At 43.3% G+C, this 13,166-nt stretch overlaps 1 non-coding gene across 1 annotated transcript; it reads left to right on the top strand.

Moving 5' to 3' along the window:
• The first annotated feature begins 12,286 nt into the window (after positions 1-12,286).
• Positions 12,287-12,484, top strand: LOC145335658 (U2 spliceosomal RNA). Its single transcript, XR_013885291.1, has one exon. It is a non-coding gene; the product is annotated as a U2 spliceosomal RNA (small nuclear RNA).
• Positions 12,485-13,166: the final 682 nt, after the last annotated feature.

Genomic DNA, 13,166 nt, shown 5'->3' with positions numbered 1-13,166 from the left:
ACCACTGATGGCAGCCGATTCCATTCACTCACCACCCTCTGAGTGAAAAACTTACCCTTAACATCACCTCTGTACTTGCTTCCCTGCACCGTAAATCTGTGTCCTCTCGTAGCGACCATTTCAACCCGGGGAAATAGCCTCTGAGAATCCACCCTATCTATTCCTCTCAACATTTTATAGACCACTATCAGGTCGCCTCTCAACCTTCGTCTCTCCAGGGAGTAGAGTCCCAGCTCCCTCAACCTATCCTCATAAGGCATGCCTCCCAATCCAGGCAACATCCTTGTAAATCTCCTCTGTACCCTTTCAATAGCTTCTACGTCCTTCCTATAGTGAGGCGACCAGAACTGCGCACAGTACTCCAAGTGGGGCCTGACAAGGGACTTATAAAGTTGCAGCATTACCTCCCGACTCCTAAACTCAATCCCTCGATTAATGAAGGCCAGTACACCATACGTCTTCTTGACCACATCCTCCACCTGCGAGGCCGATTTAAGAGTCCTGTGCACCCGGACCCCAAGATCCTTCTGCTCTTCAACACTGCTAAGACCCTTGCCGTTGATAGTGTACTCGTTCATCCCATTGGTCCTGCCAAAATGGACCACTACACATTTATCCGCGTTGAAGTCCATCTGCCACTTCTCCGCCCAGTCTTGCATCCTATTTATGTCCTGCTGCAACTTCTGACATCCTTCCAGACCACCCACAACACTACCGACCTTCGTGTCATCGGCGAACTTACTGACCCATCCCTCCACTTCCTCATCTAGGTCATTTCTGAAAATGACAAACAGCAAGGGTCCTAGAACAGATCCCTGGGGCACTCCACTGGTGACTGACCTCCATGCAGAAAAAGACCCATCCACAGCCACTCTCTGCCTTCTGCAGGCAAGCCAGTTCTGGATCCACAAGGCCAAAGCCCCTTGGATCCCATGCCCTCTCACCTTGTCAAGAAGTCTTGCGTGGGGGACCTTATCAAACGCCTTGCTGAAGTCCATGTACACCACGTCCACTGCTCTTCCTTCGTCAATGTGTTCAGTCACATTTTCGAAGAACTCATCTATGCTCGTAAGGCACGACCTGCCCTTGACAAAACCATCACCATTCAGATAATAATCTTCCTTCCAGTTTTTGCCACCAGACTAAATAACCTCACAGTCATCCACATTATATTATATTCACCAACTCATTCAGCCTGCCCAAGTCACCCTGCAACATCTGACCATCCTCTTCATAGCACACACATAGTCACCAAGCTTGATGTGTTCTGCAAATTTGGAGATATTACATTGAATTTCTTCATCGAAATCATTAGTGTGTATTGTAAATAGTTGGGATCCCAGCACTGAACAATGAGGTGCATGAGTCAATATCTGCCACTCTTTAAAAGAGCTGTCTATTCCCACTCTCTGTTTTGTGTCTGGCAGTTAGTTCTCTGTCCACATTACCCCCAATACCATGAGATTTGGTTCTCCTCACTAATCTCGTAGTTGGGACCTCGTCAATGTCTTGTGGAAATCCCAATACATAAAATTCACTGGTTCATCCTTGTACGCTCTGCAAGTCACGAACTTAAAAAAAAACACACACACACAAGATTTGTCAATCTTGTGTGTGCTCTTTCAGTGAATCCACGCCGACTAGTGGGTCATTGTTTTTGTAACTGGTCGGCGCAACATCGTGGGCCGAAGGGCCTGTTCTGCGCTGTAATGTTCTATGTTCTATGTTCTATGTTCTATGACTTGGAGGCAACCTATCACTGCTTTCCAAATCCTCAGTTGTTACATCCTTAATAACTGATGCCAGAATTTTTCCTCCTGCCAATGTCAAGCTAAAGCATAGTTCTCTGTTTTCTCTCTCCTAACTCTTTGAAAAAGTGAGGCTGCATTAACCCTCCTTCAATCCATTCGAACTCTCCCAGAATCTGTAGAATCCTGGAAAATGATCACCAGTGCGTTTACTATTTCTAGCGCCACGTCAAAGAGTTCTCTGAGATTCAGAACATCAGGCCCTTGGATCTTTCGGGTTTTAATTCCAGGAAATTCCAAAATACCATTCCCTGACTAATATCGATTTCCTTCAGCTCCTCCTTCATGCTCAACTCCATCTCCCTTAGAATTCATGGAAGTTGTTTTGTGTCCTCCTCAATTAATACACCTGCAAAGTGTTTGTTCAGATGTCCTGTCATCTCTCTGTTGCCCGTATGACTTCATTTGATTCTAATGCAGGAGCCACCCTTTGTCTCCAACAGTCTAATATTCCCCCATTTTGCATATCTATAGAACATATTGCAGTCAGCTTTTATGTTTTCTGCAAGCATGCTCTCCTCTTGTATTTTCCCCTTCTGAATTAAACCTCTTGTCCCATTCTGCGGAATGTTTAAGTTCTCCCAGTGCTCAGGTTTGCTGTTTTCGCTGGCCAATTGTTATGCCTCTTCTTTCACTTTCAAGCTGTCCCTTTTTTCCCTTGCTATCCACGGTTGAACCATCTTCCCCGTTTTCCTCATACGCCTGAGAGGGATGTACAGTGGGTGAAGGTCATTCATGTGTCATTAAAATTTGTTATTTCCTGTCCACTATTAACCCCTTCAGTATCCTTTGCAAGCTTACCCTAGCCGGCATGGAAGCACAATGATTAACACAGCTGCTTCATAGCTCCAGTGACCTGGGTTTGATCGCCAACTTGGGTCACTGTCTGTGTGGAGTTTGCACCTTCTCCTTGTGGCTGCGTGGGTTTCCTCTGGGTGCTCCGATTTCCTCCCACAGTCCAATGATGTGCAGGTTAGGTTGGTTGGCCATGCTAAAATTGCCCTTTCGTGTTTTGAGATGTGTGCGTTAGAGGAATTAGAGAGTAAATGTGTAGGGATATGTAGGTAGGGCCGAGTGGGATTGTGGTCGGTGCAGACTCGATGGGCCAGATAGCTTCTTTCTTCACGATAGAGTTTCTATGATTCTCTGATAGCCAATGCACGTCTCGAACCATAATTGTTAGAACATAGAACATAGAACATAGAACACTACAGCACAAACAGGCCCTTCGGCCCACAAGTTGCGCCGACCACATCACCTACCAACCTACAGACCTATCTATAACCCTCAATCTCATTAAACCCCATATACTCATCCAGAAGTCTTTTAAAAGACCCCAGCGAGTTCGCCTCCACCACCACTGACGGCAGCCGATTCCAGCTTTTCTTCATTTCAGGGAACCAGTCTCAGGATTAACAGTTCCGCTCGCCATTTTAATGAAGCGTTCTGCCATATTGTGGTCATACTTTTCCAAAGATCTCGAACCACAAGGTTGCTAGTTAACCACCTTTCGTTACACAATACCCAGCCTCCGATACCCTGCTCGCCAGTTGGTTCTTCGACATATTGTTCGAGAAATCCATCCTTATACTTTCGAGGAAATCCTCCTCCAGCTCATTGTTACCAGTCTGTTGAGCGCAATCAATATTGGGCCGCAGGGCAGCACAGTGGTTAGCACTCCTGTTTCACAGCTCCAGGGACCTGGGTTCGATTCCCGGCTTGGGTCACTGTCTGTGTGGAGTTTGCACGTTCTCCCCGTGTCTGCGTGAGCGTGCTCCGGTTTCCTCCCACAGTCCAAAGATGTGTGTGTTAGGTTGATTGGCCATGCCATAAAAAATGCGTGACAATGTGAGTGAAGATAGCATTCAGCACAGGTTAAAGAGATGTGTATTGACTCCAGCCAGGACAGTTAGTGATATTTTGAAGCTCAGGCATTTCGTGGAGTTTACACATAGTGTGACATGAACCCAAGATTCCGGTTGAGGCCGTCCTCATGTGTGCGGAATTTGGCTATCAGTTTCTGCTCAGCGACTCTGTGCTGTCCTGCAATGTTCATTCATCCGTTGTCGTAGCATCTGCATGGTCTCCCCAATGTACCATGCCTCGGGACATCCTTTTCTGCAGCGTATCAGGTAGACAACGTTGGCCGAGGTGTAAGAGTATGTGCCGTGTACCTGATGGATGGTGTTCTCACGTGAGATGATGGCATCCGTGTCGATGATCAGGCACATCTTAAAGAGGATGATGTGGCAGGGTTGTGTAGTGTCGTGGTCCCTGTTCTCCTGAAGACTGGGTAGTAGCTTGCTGTGGACAATTGTCTGTTTGAGGTTGTGTGGTTGTTTGAAGGCAACGAGTGGGCTTCTTATAAGACGATATGACACAGGAGCAGAATTAGGCTACTTGGCTTACACTGTGCCATCGAGCCTGCTCCGCCATTCAATCATGGCTGATATTTTCATCATCCCCATTCTCTTGCCTTTTCCTCATAACCCCCGACCCACTTCTTAACCAAGAACCTATTTATCTCTGCCTTAAAGATATTCAACGGCTTCTGCAGCAAAGTGTCCCAAAGATTCACCACTCTCTGGCTGAAGGAACACCTCCTCATGTCTGTCTTAAGAATCATCCCTTTAACCTGAGGTTGAACCCCTGCTCCTAGTTTTCCTTACTGGTAGAAACATCATCTCCACATTCATTCCATCCCGTCCTTGCAGTATCATGTAAGTTTCAATGTGATTCGCCCCTCATCCTTCAACACTCCAACTAATACAGACCCAGAGTTCTCAACCATTCCTCATACGTTAAGCTCTTCGTTCTGGGAACATTCTTCTGAACATCCTCCGGACCTTTTCCAAGGCCAGTACATCATTCCTTAGATACGGGGCCCAAAACTGCTCACAATACTCCAAATGGGTTCTGACAAGAGTCTCATCCAGCCTCAGTGCATGCCTGCTCTTCTGCTCGAGCCCTCTCGACATGAATGCTAACATTACATTTGCTTTCCTAACTACCAACTGAAACCTTCACGTTAAACTTACGAGAATTTTGAGCAAGGATTCCAAAGTCCCTTTCTGTTTCTGATTTCCTAAGTATTTCCCCATTTAGAAAATAGTCTATGATTCCATTTCTCCTTCCAAAGTGCAGAGCCTTGCATATTTCTATGGGGCCGATCTTTCTGTGCATCTTTTTGTGGTCTCCCTGCGCATGTGGTAAGAATATTTTGTAATATGTTCCTGGACTGACAAGCTACAGGGACATATGAGGTATAAAAGCTGGAGACGACTAGATGTTTTCCGACACGGTCACACTATCTGTAACAAAACACATAATACATTTGCACACTGTAATGGGAAAATATAATGAAACTGCTTCATATGTGTAGCTCAGATTAATCGCAATAATCGTAGTAATCAGCCTTTATTTCCCACATCACTGTTAATAATTACTATAAATCACCTTCAAGCAGGGAAGGGAGGAGAGATCTGGAGAGCTGTTGGAAAAAATAATAGAGATTAACCCCTGCTAATTGAAAGCCAAATAATGTAGTGATTAAAATTGACGATGCACGTATGGAGAATGGACGGGTTGGAACAACTTCAGAGAGTTGGAGTTTTTTTTCATGCTGCTGGCCCTGAGTAATTGGTGACCAGTTCATTGGCTTGCAGCTCTCGAAGGCATGACTCCTTCCCAAATGCAGGTGGAAATCTGCAACTGAACCAATTGGCAAACAGCTGCCAGTTAAATCTTCGACTGTTTCGAAGTTTACTTTGCTGGACTTGACCACAGTTGGATTACTCTGCACCATTCTCCTTTCGTCAGGAAATTTCTATGTGTCCTATTTTGAAACAAAGGATCGAAAGGAAGATCTTTCTGATTAGATGAATGTGCTGTGAGGATAAGTGGAGCCTCCGCTTTCTGAAGGATTGAAAATGAAGGATGATTACATTGAAAGGCAAAAATAAATAAATCGCTTGGGAGGACAAACAAGATAAATGGTTTGATATTCTCTTGTTTGAAGTTTGGTGCATCAAAAATTGAGGGTGACGGTCACTTCTGCTTAGGCTTTTAGGATTGTTAAGTAAAAAATCTTAACCCTGTTGCACATCTCAGTGCGTTTCTACCACAGAGACAAAGATCACCACTTGGTCGCTAATCCTTGTTTCGTTGCTGTTGCTGGTTAAAATCCTAGAACTCCCTTTCTAACGTCACTATTTTTTCCTAATGCCATGCTACTCGACCAGGGCAGTGGGAAGGGAAAATCCCGCCCGATGTGTTCCAAATCCAGGTGGACTGCAACCGTTCTATAAGGTAACTCATCACCACCTCCTCAATGGCAGCAATGAATTCATCAATGCTGGCATACCCAGACACGCCCTTATCCGATGACCAAATATTTTTTCCAAAAACATTGATTGAATTCGTATTCGGAAGGAGAGATATTCAGGAACTAAAGGAACCAAATGATGGGTGCAGCTTAAGTCCCTGATTTGTAAAAGCATTTCAATAAACTGTTTCTTCATGTTTACATGGTAGCTTCTCATCCTTACGAAATTGTGTCCCAGAAATTGATGAAATTTTCAGTTATCCGCTTAACCATCTTATCCTATTTCATACATTAGTTTCTGCAGGTCTCTGTTCAGGTCCCTCTGAGCCTGAATTCCATTCAGAACACTTTGTTTAATTATTTTCATCGTCCCTCATTCTTCCTACCAAAAACTGACACTTCAAACGTCTCTACAATGAATTCCTCCCGCCACTTGACTACGCATTCCAAACAATATTGCGAGATGCTCTTCAGCTCACGTGTTGTCCATTTAAAAATGTCACAATATTTTGTTGTTGCACAATCTATCTATTTCAAAATTCAGTCTAATTAAATCACATTCTAAGTCCATAGTAAATGCCAGGGGAAACAGTCGGTCTGGAATATGTTACTTGGAAAATCTACTGTATACCTTCCTCCAGTGATAGTAATCACTGATGTCAGACTGAACGTCGCTATACAAGGAATAACCAATCTTTGAAATGACCTTTTAGATAACCAATTCTCTTATTGGCACTGAGATTGCTAAGGACGAGTGATCACGAGAACTAATTAACTCACTTATTGTTCATGGCTGAAGTTTATCCAAATTATATAATCCTGGCATTAATAATAACATTGAAACGATTGGGACGCCCATGCCCAGTATTGGCTCTTTCCTCGTTTATCTTGTCACAGATTGATAAGAAGTCTAGCTTTCATGCACTTCCCATTATTTCTATGGCCACCTTATTGCGGAACGGAGGCTTTCTTCATTACTAAGGTATGATCACCTGACGCCTCAATGCAAAATTTATTTTTTTTTTCTGAGGTTTGGCCACTCCAGTTGCATTCACGTCCCTTGGAGTGTCACAATTCTTAAATTCCTCAATAAAATCATCAGTTTCTACCTGAAAATCTGAAAGTGAATCATGTCCAGGCACAACCAGAATTTGTACTCATTGTATGATTCTAGGAATCGAAATGAAGTTGTCAAGGGTCAGAGTTTATTATTTTTGATTGATGAATGTTGCAGGAACGTGAGTCAATGAATGGAAGTCCAGTGAAAGACGGCATTATCCCTGAGCACAAATGTGTTGACTTGTACATTTTCTCTATGGGTATTTCTTTTTCTTCAGCTGTTATTTGTTTTTTTAAAAAAAATACTGATAGCTGGTGCTGTGGTATGAAATATCATGCGATAGTAAAAGATGCTATATATGTATGGATTATTTATGTATGTGCTATATATATATATCCAACCAATCCGGGTCAGTGACATTCACCGCAATATGCAGCGGGATTTCGCCCCGATGTCACTAATAACCTGCGGTTCTGTATCATAAGGAACTAAAACAAGGAACTGATTCTCTCCTTCCAACTAGATGCGCTTATCACTGCTTTCATGTCACCAACCGATAGAAAACATGTACCTCCATTTTAGTCACAGCCCGAATTGTCTTTATTTATGAAGAAACACAGTTTGCTTGCGCTTCATACAGAGTGAACCAATGTCTTGCAACTCAGTCTATGCTATTTTCAGACCGTGTCACTTCGATGGCGTTATCTCAGCTATTTTGCTGGGTGCGCCAATATACTTACTCGGTTCCTCTTCAATTTCTCAGACAGAAATTGCTGTAAAAGCGAGTGACCGTGAAGAATAAATTGTGGGGCAGGGAACTGAAAATACCCCTTTGTAAACATCTCAGTTCCGCATTTCTTTTTTCTTGCCAAGTAGTTGACAATATTGTACAACATACTTCACATCTTAACTGAAACAAACAGTCAGCAAGGGTCTAAAAGTGGATTAGTCGGACGTATAGATTAATGAGTGATTAAATATTTGTATCTATAAAAATCAGTCAAAGAATTGGAAAGAATGCATCGCAGTAGAATCAGACAATACCAATTCAACATGTTTTCAATTCCATCAGTTGTCTGATTCTGATATCTATGGACATGAGGCAGGTGATTGCTCACCCATGCTCAGTGATGTGAAAGTAACTTGCATGCGCGCTAATTTTCAGTTACTGATACAATTACAGTTTTTTTAACCGAAAGGCTGCATCACAAATCAGTGTCTTTGCGTAACGAGTCAATGATAAATGTGATTATTAAATACTATGACTGTTTGTCCATCAACTAACCTCAATTCAGCTGCATTGATTGACGTACAATTATAAAGAAGTAGCGATGCAGAATTTATGAATTATTTCATAATTGTAATTTTCAGCTCACATGAAGTGGAACATAAAATATGTAAATTGGGGACGAAACCGCCCCTTGTTGATTTGTTTTAACACCTGCAACTTAGACTGATATTTCCGGTGAACCATGTAATTTGGGAGGTCGGGGCAGGTGGTGCGGTGTTGTGAGGTTCGCACAGATGGACAACAAGCAGAAAGCAAAGAAACGTGCAATGCAATGGTATCACGACTGACATTCCCAAGAGTTGGCATATGAATAATAATGGCTAAACGGCTCATGATGTAAACTCTGTTAAATTCTAGTGAGGAGTTGCTTTGGCGAATGATGAGCGAGAAAACTGTGGGTAACGTGAAAAGATCCAGTTTAAAGAGGGAGCAAGGACACCCAGCCTGGGGATTCTCACAGTCAAAAGCAAAGCCTGGTGATAAAATAAGAAGCGTTTTCATAAAACAAGCGCGAACTTTAGTTTTATTAATAAAGACATCGACTACAAAACTCAAGAAAGTTCTAGCAAACCTTCAATAAAACATGATAATGTATCCCCTTGCGGATTTTGTTCAGGCCCAGGTACCACACTTTAAGAAGAAGGCCACATTCTTGAAAGTGATATTTAGTAGGGACTGTGGATATCAGTTCTGTTGAGAAAATGGAACAAAAATCTTCTTATAAACATCAAGGCAAATAGAATTCAAGATGAGTTCAAAACGAATTGGTCATGGTTTTGAATTGTTGTAGTAAAAGGTGAGACCACTCAAGCCTGTCAGTTTCAGACAACAATGTCTATAAGACACGCAAAAGCTAGACAGAGAGAGAGAGAAACGTACAATCTGTTAAAATGCTTTTCCATTGCACAGGGCTTGTAACACATTTATAGCACTTGTTTCCCTTCTATTCGCAAAGATTTTCTCAATAAGTTATTTAACTAGCCATACTGTTCAGTCAGTGGATATTCCCATTATCTCACAACCTGATGTTATCGCCTTCTCTTGGTTGTTGTCCTCCAGTTTCTCACAATCATCTGTTTTGTCCTGTTCAACCATTGATGGATGTGAAAGCTGTTACTGTTATAACTGTTGGGTCAGCCGTCCCTGGAGATATCATTGGTCAAGGTTTCAATTACCCGAGTAGAATTCGGTTAATTTCCCATGATGCCAAGATGGAACTCTCATAACTGCGTTTGTCCATTCTGAAATCATTAATGCAACATTCAACATTAATCTTCAGGATTTTAAAATTTATATCCTGCTTCAGTCCTCCTTCCGGACCCTTGATCAAGTTCTACTTGTCCCAGTGGGGAGATTCGCAGGCTTTGTCCATACCAGTGGTTTGAGGGATCACAATGGAATCTAGCGGGCTTCGGATCTGTTGCTCTACTTTTCTCTCATGATTTTCCCAAGTCAAAAGGACGTCTCCGAATCAAAATTATATTAATGTGAAAAATTGGCATTTTTTTTTCCTATTTGTTCTACTCACTAGGAGGGGTCGTGCAAAAATCGTTGTATCACCTTTATTAGCCACCATTGCCATCTCCATCGCTTGAGGTACGATCGGACTCTTGTAACAGCAAACACGGAGTCTCTAATACAGGATTGTAATAGACGCAGCTGTCACTGCCATCATTCTTATTTCTCAACAGTCATACTACATTTCGCCACCTTGACTCGATTTCTCTCTGAGCATTCAAATTCCCTGGGTTCAGCTGTGGCAAGATTTATTTGCACCCGTTCCCTCGTGATTGTTTGTAACTTCATTGCAGTGTTAATACCAGCCTTCTTGTGACTGATAAAAAATGATCATTATGTACCATCAATCCTGTTGTGGTCATGGACTACTGCACCACTGGCCAAGTTAATTGTTTCATGTACATTTCCAATTTGGACGCATCCCTCATGCAGTGAAGGACCAAGTCACAAGATACATTTCGAAAAAAAATTCAGCCATTGGCAAACGGAAATGTGGTTACGATCACCTTCATACACTTCACAGAGGAACCTTGCCCTGCCCGTCAGAAATAAAGACCGTGTAGGCGGAAGTCTTGACTGTCTTAAAGGCATCTTCAAGCGGGCTAATCAACATCACAATGGCAGAATCTTTTTGATGTGTTTCAGCACTTTCTACGGGCTGATGAATGGCCTACTCCTGCTTCAACGTCTGATGGTTCTGTCTGATCAGTGCATTGAAAGTACACATTGCAGTCTGAAATAATCACGGATACAATAAGCAATAACTCCATATTTGGAAAGGAGAACAGAATTCATGTGCAATGCCTTGTTATAAGCAGGTGAGTGCACCAAGCGAAGTCCTGCTGAAAACTTGAATTCTTGACAATATTCTTCAATCTTCATATGTCAGCAATAAGTTCCCGATGCGACCAGCAAGTCTCAGAACTTCTCGGAAGCTCACAAAGGCCAATACCTGCAGTAGCTATGAGCCCCCAGCAGATGGTGAGCTCTTTCATCTTAGAGTCTCTGTAATTCAGAAGGAGGCCATTCGGCCCCTCAACTCTGCGCCACCCTGGACACATTCACAAAAACATTTATCCCATTCATCATCCTGGCACTAGGTTCAACTGAGCATGGGCAATCATTCTAACCCGCACGTTGTTGCACTGTGGGAGGAAACAGGAGCACCCGCAGCAAACTCACGCAGACACAGGGAAAAGGTACAAAATCGACATGGACAGTGACCAAGGCTGAAATTGAAACTTGGTCCCTGCGCAGCAGTGCTAACCACTCTGTCAGTGTGCCGCGCACGGCATCACAAGACACTGAAAGAGGATTGAGGAGATTCGGGGTTAAATGCAATTCTTTATTTCCCATGACATGAAAGAATGAGTTAAACAATGACATCCGTTAGATTCAGAGAAAAATCTTTCCCGAGGATTGTGAATTTAATACTTGCATTGATAATTGTCTCCCTGCTAATAAATGTGTCAGTTTCCGGCAAACTGTTCCATTGCATTCCGATCTAACAGGGAACAAAGAACAAAGAAAATTACAGAACAGGAACAGACCCTTCGGCTCTCCAAGCCTGCACCGACCATGTTCCTGTGCTGAACTAAAACTCCCTCTCCTTCCGGTGACTATATCTATCTATTCCCATCCTATTCATGCATTTGTCGAAGCGCCCCTTAAACGTCACTACCATATCTGCTTCCACTTCCCCGGCAGCAAGTTCCAGGCACTCACCACCCCCTGTGTAAAAGACTTACCTCGTACATGTCCTTTAAATCTTGCCTCTCACACCTTAAAGCTATGCCCCCCGAGTAATTGACTCTTCCACCCTGAGAAAAAGATTCTGACTATCCACTCTGTCCATCCCCCTCATAATCTTATAGACTTCTATCTGGTCACCCCTCAACCTCCGTTGTTCCAGAGATTGCAAGCCAAGTTTCTCCAACCTCTCCTCATAGCTATTGCCCTCCATACCAGGCAGCATTCTGGTAAATCTTTTCTGTACCCTCGCCAAAGTTTCCACATCCATCAGGTAGTGTTGTGACCAGAATTGAACACTGTATTCCAAGTGTGGCATAATTAATGTGCTATAAAGCTGCAGCATTGCTTGCCATTTTTTTTAATCCAATGCCCCGGCCGATGAAGGCAAGTATGCCACATGCTATATTATTCACCTTGTCCACCTGCATGCCACTCTCAGTGACGTGTGCAGCTGTACACCCAGATCCTTCTGCCTTTCAATTATCGTAAGGATTTTGTCATTTATACTATATTTTCCAAATTATTAGACCTTCCAAAATTCTCGGCCTTTTGGCTAAGATCAAGTGTAGTATCGACGTGCTGCGCTTGATTGAATTCATTAGTTTACATTTCAGCTTGTTTGAAGCAATTTTTAAAAGCGGCATCTTGGCCTTTTGGCTAAGATGCTAATGAGATCAAGCCTTGGAGGAGGTGTTATGTCTTCTCCAATCAGCTTGGATCATGTAGATCAAGCCCAGGAGGTGAGAGCCCTGTCTTGTCAGCTTGGATTGGGAATGTCTCAACTTGCTGAGACTTTAAATTGGGCTTCATTGGATTGAATTGGGATAAAAACAAAAAAAAAGACCTTCCAAAATTCATTAACTCACATTGGTGACTAGTGGAGTGCCCCAGGGGTCGGTGCTGGGGCCTCAGCTATTTACCATTTATATAGATGATCTGGAGGAGGGAACCGCATGTATGGTGTCGAAATTTCCTGATGACACCAAGATTGGTGGAACGTCAAATTGTGCGGAGGGTGTGGAGAGTCTGCAGAAGGATCTAGATAGGCTGGGAGAATGGACCAGGAACTGGCAAATGGAATTTAATGTTGGCAAATGTGAGGTTGTCCACTTTGGTAGGAGTAATGCTAGGAAGGACGATTATTTTCGTGGCGAAAAACTGCAGCATGCGACGGTGCAGAGGGACCTCGGGGTCCTTGTGCATGAGTCGCAAAAACCCAGCCTGCAGGTGCAGCAGGTGGTCAGGAAGGCTAATGGGATGCTGGCCTTCATAGCGAGGGGGATTGAATATAAAAGTAGGGAGGTCTTGCGACAGCTGTATGGGGCACTGGTGAGGCCGCAGCTGGAGTGCTGTGTGCAGTTTTGGTCGCCGCACTTACGCAAGGATATTTTGGCCTTGGTGGGAGTGCAGAGG

This window comes from Carcharhinus amblyrhynchos, unplaced genomic scaffold (assembly GCF_965287045.1).
Source record: "Carcharhinus amblyrhynchos unplaced genomic scaffold, sCarAmb.v2.hapA scaffold_39, whole genome shotgun sequence".
Classification (NCBI taxonomy): domain Eukaryota; kingdom Metazoa; phylum Chordata; class Chondrichthyes; order Carcharhiniformes; family Carcharhinidae; genus Carcharhinus; species Carcharhinus amblyrhynchos.
This window is presented reverse-complemented; position numbering and strand designations above follow the sequence as displayed.